The 6,653-nt window shown below is 37.3% G+C and overlaps 1 pseudogene; it reads right to left on the reverse strand.

Annotated features, from left to right (window-relative positions):
- Nucleotides 1-3,893: 3,893 nt before the first annotated feature.
- Nucleotides 3,894-5,110, reverse strand: LOC104698749 (putative F-box protein At5g38270 pseudogene; annotated as a pseudogene).
- Nucleotides 5,111-6,653: the final 1,543 nt, after the last annotated feature.

A 6,653-nucleotide genomic window follows, 5' to 3' on the forward strand; every position in this document is an offset into this window, starting at 1 on the left:
TCAACAACAACGGATAACCAAAACAGTTCCAATAAACCAATAAAAATTCCAACATTAACAATCCAATGACCAACAAAACAATACTCCAAAACTAACAAAGAAATAACCAAGTTCCAACATCCTACAGTGTTCTATCAGCTCAATTCTAGCAACCTAACAATGGCTAGACCACAATCAATCAAGCCTCTAGAACATCCTCCTCCTCATCACCCTGATTCCACGATCACACTTTGCCTTTACCTGCACCACAAACACATATTGAGATGCATACGTATTATTAAAAATACACAGTGAGGCCATCCTCCCATCTACTGGGCTATACACACAAGTAACTGATATTCTATTGTTAAGTTGAACCAACAAACACAATCAAAACATCAAACAAGCAACTCACAAACGGTTAAAAGTGGTGTCGACCGACACGAGATTGGTGTCGATCGACACTAACACAACCTGGTGTCGACCGACACCAGATTGGTGTTGATCGACGCTAGCACAAAAGGGTGTCGACCGACACCACACTGGTGTCGATCGACACTGACTCTGCAGACGCGATCTGCACGAATCTGAACGTCGAACCTCCATTTCAAATCACCACGAAACCGTCTCAAACCCTCCTGATTGCCTCAGGAACCTATGGGAAACACTAAAACAACAAACCCAAGCAAACAAACACCACAAATAGACAAATAACAGCCAAACACAAGAGATCTCAGGCTTAGATCAGCCATGGTCAAGCACTCACCTCTTTTACAGGAAGATTTGAATGAGAAACGGTGGAACCAACACCTTAGGAAGCTTCTCCTTCGTTCCCAATAACAGCTCTCCCTTCCACAGCCACAGATCTCTCCAAATACACCAAGAACAAGACAAAAATCTCTCAAGAACACACTCAAAGGCTCTCCAACACTTTCTCTCCTTTTCTCTCTTTTTCTCTCTTTTCTCACACAACAGCGACAAAAGACAAAAACCTCAACCCCTATTTCGTCACTCTCACTTATATACTTGGTTTAGGGGTTTCCAATTGAACCAAACCGAACTAAACAGCATTTAAAACAGACCAATCGTAATTGGAAAAGATGGTGTCGATCGACACACCCATGTTGTCGATCGACACTCAGACCAAAAATACAACTGGTTAGCGGATGTTACAGAAACAGTATGGCATCATCTTCAGCTGATGTATTTCCAAACCGATCTCCAAAGCATTTGATGGACTCATACGCCCAAGCCTGTAACACGGGTGTAAACCCACTAAGGGTGTACGATTTCCCCATAGGCATCAACAACTTTATGCTATCAACAAGGGCTTCAAATGCTGACCGACCCCATGGATAAGTCTTCATTGCTTCATCATCAAAAACTCTTTTGGCACTTTCATATGGAATTCTACAGTTATGATGCAAACCATAAAGTCCAATGTGTTGAAGAAGGAACAGTCCCAGCCATTTACGGTGATCAGGGTTTATCCATGACCGGCACACTTTCAGTCCTTCCCTGAGTTCATTTAATGATGGACCTTCCCCACCAGGCACTTTCAAAAGTCTGAAGAACTTTTTGTGTTCCTCTTCAAGTTCAAACCGTTCTGTCGGCATTGGGTCTATGTTTAACCCCGTCACATGAGCAAATTCATTCAACCCAAACCTGATAGGTTGACCGCCGACGACAAACCAAAGCTCCTTCTTATGTACCCTTAACTGGTTACATAGTACGAAATGTACTAGCTTACCAGACCAGACCAATTGGCTATCAACTAGCTTAGAGATTATTCCAATAGGTAGATCGTTTTTTCCCACAGATCCTGTCGTATTGGTTCCCTAATCGCAGGGAATTCTCCCATCCTGAAATTGGTATTAATTTCTCTTAACTCTAGATTAGAGTTTCCTTTGGCGTATAGTCTTGGGGGGTAATCCCTTGCTTGTTCTTCATAAATAATCACCATCGACATCTGATAAATAATATAATTCAGCAGTACAGCATAAAAAAAATCAGCCATAACATAAAACAAACTCATACAGAAAGTATAACATAACTCAGCCACAAATACATAACTCAGATCCAAAGCACAAAATAACTCAATCACCAATACAAAACTCAGCCGTAACTCAGCCGCAAAAGAAAACAAATCAGCCATCAAATCGAATAGATCTAACAAATCAGTCGTAAACCTTAAAAGTAAATCAGCCATCGAATCGAATAGATATGAAAATGAGGTATTATTAACGACGGCGAGAATCAGCCGTAAATCATCGATAAAAACCCATATTCAGCCGGAAAACTCGAAACTAAACACTCGACACATACCGGAACGTTTAAACAAAGACGAACATGACGACGAAGATAGAGAGAGAGCGAACAAAGACGGCGAGAGAGAGCGACGACGAAGAAAGAGAGAGCGACGACGAGGAGAGAGAGAGCGATCAAAGACGGCGAGAGATTGACGGCAAGAGAGTGGACAGTGACAGAGTGTTGCCGGCGACGAGAGAGAGTTTTTTTTTTAATTTCGTGGTTTGTGAACAGTGAAAACTGTTCGCTTTCCCTCTCTTTGATATAAACAAGAAAAAATAACTGTTGATCTGAAAAAAAACTGTTTAATGACATGTTAAATCATATCTGATGTGTATTTTAATTTGCTGATGTGTATTTTTATTTTATTTTTTAACTCAAAATCGAAAAACTAAACCCAGTGGGTAAATTGTAATTATACACAGGGCACTAAACATTTGAGTAATTCTCAAAAAATTTATAGATATGAGTAATAAACCAACTTTTGGATAGGATTTGAGTAAATCTTTCTATATAGAATCCTAACTAATCCAAAGTTTGTGACTTGACTTTTTGTGAATCATAATATATTCGTTTTTATCAATCCGGGTCATAAGAGTATTGTTTATCGACCGGTTGTAGCTATTCAACCTAAATGTATTCGGTCCAATTTTAAATACTGCTTAATTAGAAGACAATCTTCGAGTAAATTATTCTTACTGCCGTCAATTTGTCATTGGTCAAACTCTTATCATATGTTGCTTTTCTCCTGAGTCATGAATCCTTTTCTCTTTTTAAATTTATGTTGTTTCAAACATATGTCAAACAAGGACAACACAAAGACTAACTGAGGTGGATGGAAATTTAACTTGAGTTATTTAGTAGGTCAAGCTTTTGGAACCAGAAGACTTCAAAAGGCTAACAACCAATAAAGCTTGTGTTGACAAAGCTTGTATTGATTAAGTATAGGAGGATGATGAGCTTCATATGTATCACTTTGCATTTAGGGTTGCGAGTGAGAGAGAGAGAGAGAGACGTGTGAGAGAGGTAGACTGGTGTGGTAAATTGAGAATTAACTTATTTTCCATAAGCTTTGTTCATTGTTTTCCTTTCTTGGGCAAGAATCGGTATTAGGCATTTCACTTGTTTTGTTTTTGTTTGTACACACCATCTAAAACTTATTGATTCCGAGCTAAGCCTCAACGAGACGTAACTTTAATTTGGTTAATGAGTCGTGAACCCATTGCCCTGTGTTCTTTTCTTTCAGCAAGCTTTAATCTTTTCTTCATTTACACTGTTACTTCTAAAGCAAGTTTCTTGGTTATTATGGTCAAGAAAGAGTGTCCACGCCTGTTAAGTTCTTAAACCTTAACAACTTGTAAGTCAACACAGCTGACATGAACTTGTCTTTATCCTTATCAGATTAGATTTCGCGTTGAGTTTAGATTAGATTTGCTAGTTCATTAGTCAAACGGCTGACATAATCTTCTCCTTGGAGTTGTTACCCTTTGAACATTCTATTACAAATCATGCTATAAGTTAAATTATTAATAATAATAATAATAATAAACAATAACAATATCACTTAAAAATTGTTGAAGAATACTAACATGACTTCAAAACACTAATCAAAATCCTGGAGCAAGCCAATGACTTCTATTCGTACGTTCACGAGATTCGTTACGCCAAATTCGCCAATTAATTCTCTTTGTGGCAATATCAAATATGCCGCAATCTGAAGAACAAAAATAATAAATTGGCCAACGATCACAATGTTCAACGAAAAAGATCGAACCAGACTTTATTCCATCACCGGTGCTCTTATTGTAACCCCATGATCCAAAATCAACATCTCATCATCTCCGATAGAATATACCCTTTTCCATTTGCCACTCTCAGGATTCATCTTAAAGATGTAAAAGAAAAGTTCTTTTAGTTTTACTAAATTCAAGATGACCAAAACCTCTCCTGATTTCTCAATGGCTATTCTCCTCCTCATATTATATCCGCTTTCAATCATACCAAAGATGTTAAAACGATGATCTATATAGGGGTTATTCTCGGTTTCTTCCTTGGGGACATCTCCAGAGAAATCGATAATCTTGATATAATCATCGGTAGTATATAGATAAAGCTTACTATTCTTATAAGCCAAATCAAGATAACCCAAATTTTTGCCACCGGTTTGCCAATTACTATTCCAGTTCCACCACGAATCATCTCCATTCTTGTATGTGAACACGTAATGCTTTTTGAAAATCCAAGCAACGAAATAATCCCTTGTCCTCTCGTTTATCCACACAACAGCTCCTGATCGTTTGCATCCGTAGATGTTTTCCGACACATGATCCTTACGACAAGGCTCAACAAAGTGTCCCCACTCGCGGCGTCCTGACTCACCACTTCTCTCGAATCTCACTTGTGCACCACCACGTATTAGAGTCTCCATTGAAGGAAGATTGATCTTCTCGCATGTTAAAAGGTTAAAAATATAGAAATCAAGACGACAATCTACCATCAACAGCCAATATCCGGAGCTAGCCATACAATAGGTATTGTCAGAGAGTCCGACGTATTGTGTCGTGTAAATCTTGTCTTCTCCGGGATCTAACAACTTATAAGTTTTATCTTGGTATATGATCCGCCATGGACATAGACGTCGCTTTGCACATGTTTTCCAAACGTAATACCAATCTGAGCAAACAATTTTTGCTCGGTGATAATCAATAGACCTCAAGCTTTCGATGATCTTTTGCAAAAGATCTGGGCAAAGCTTGGACCAATCTTGATTTTCAGAGACTTTTTGGTTCTCCTTTTCTCTCAACGTATCGTTCGGCGTATCCATGTGTGATGTGTGTGGCTTACCTGCTGAGCACTCTAATAGATCTAGGGTTTGGCTGTATGATGTAAATTGTAAAAACAAAGAAAACCTAATTGCTACAGCTTCGAAACTTCAAGATACTCCTATATATATATACGATATATATAACAAATCGATTTAATTTTTAGATAAATATAATTGTAGGTGAAATCCTAGTACCATAAACAATTAAAGACGTCGTTAACCTTTAATTTGGTGTAATTGATGGTATACTAGTATAATTGTTCTGTATAGTTATCAAATTTAGCTACAAAGTAAATAATAACAAATATTAGCTACAGAATATGACACAATGTTACTAAAAATAGTCCAATATTTTTTGTGACCAATTCGTTAGTATCCGTAGCAATTTAATTATAAAAAAAGACGAAATATGGTCGTAGCAAATTTACTACTCATTTAGTTACAAAAAAGTCTGTAGCCAATGAGATACCGTAACTGTTTGTATGGATGAATATATAAAAAAGGACAACATTATTTGCCACAAATGAGTTGTATCAATTGTGACAACTTGCTTCAGAATTGTCAGATGGAACACAAAGAGTAGCATCAGTTATATTTGAAATATCTATGTATCCTCTATCTATTAAAATAGGTTTATTGTTAAATTAGAATAGAGGATACATAAGTAATTAGAAATTTCTTCAATTAATGTTTCAATGTAATAATCATAACAATGTTAAATTATTTATCCTCTTTAATTAATATTTCAATGTTTCGATGTAATAATCAGATCTATGTATCCTCTTTAATTAATGTTTCAACGTATTAAATTCATAAATAAATTATAATAATAGCTACGTAAAAAGTATCCAGTATAGGTGGGTGGCTAATAAAATTATAAAGAGCTAATTAAAAAAAAGGCATTTATCTTACGCATGAGTTCGGATTTAGGCACTTTCGCTTCTGCTTACGAAAATAGACACGCTCTCATTTTCTGAAAACCGTTTTACCCCTCTTTAGCTCACGTCATTCTCATTCGCCCTACCACGAAGGTAACCCCGATATTTTTTATTTTTTTACTTCTAATTGAGGATTTACTATTCTAATCGCCTGCTTCTCGCACCTAAAGTACGAACGCTCATCCGTGGATCTGAAATTTCATGCTCCATCTTTTGCTGGTTTATTAAACTCCTTTCCATGGTCAATACAAGAAGTAGAAGAGGTCTTCAAGCTTCTACTCCATCCGGGATCGCATCTCAGAGACACATGCGAACTCGAGGACACGTCGCCTCAGTTTCAAATTTTTCACATGTAGTTGGTACTAGTAGATTTGGAGAAGTAATCCGTACTGGAAGGAAAATCTGTCCTCCGCCGTCAAAGTCGGTTCCTAGGTTGCGAAATCAGAGACTTAATCAAACTCAATCTCGGAGGAAGATTGTCGTTTTGCCATTTGGATTCGTCGATCCTTAAAGCAAGTTAAATTAACTGTCTCTCACTTTATTTGTACGAAACTGTATTAGTTACATCAAGTAAAGAAGGCTCTCTTCCTCCGGTTGCAGGTACA

The sequence above is a fragment of the Camelina sativa genome, chromosome 6 (genome assembly GCF_030686135.1).
Source record: "Camelina sativa cultivar CO46 ecotype springtype chromosome 6, ASM3068613v1".
In the NCBI taxonomy this organism is placed as follows: Eukaryota; Viridiplantae; Streptophyta; class Magnoliopsida; order Brassicales; family Brassicaceae; genus Camelina; species Camelina sativa.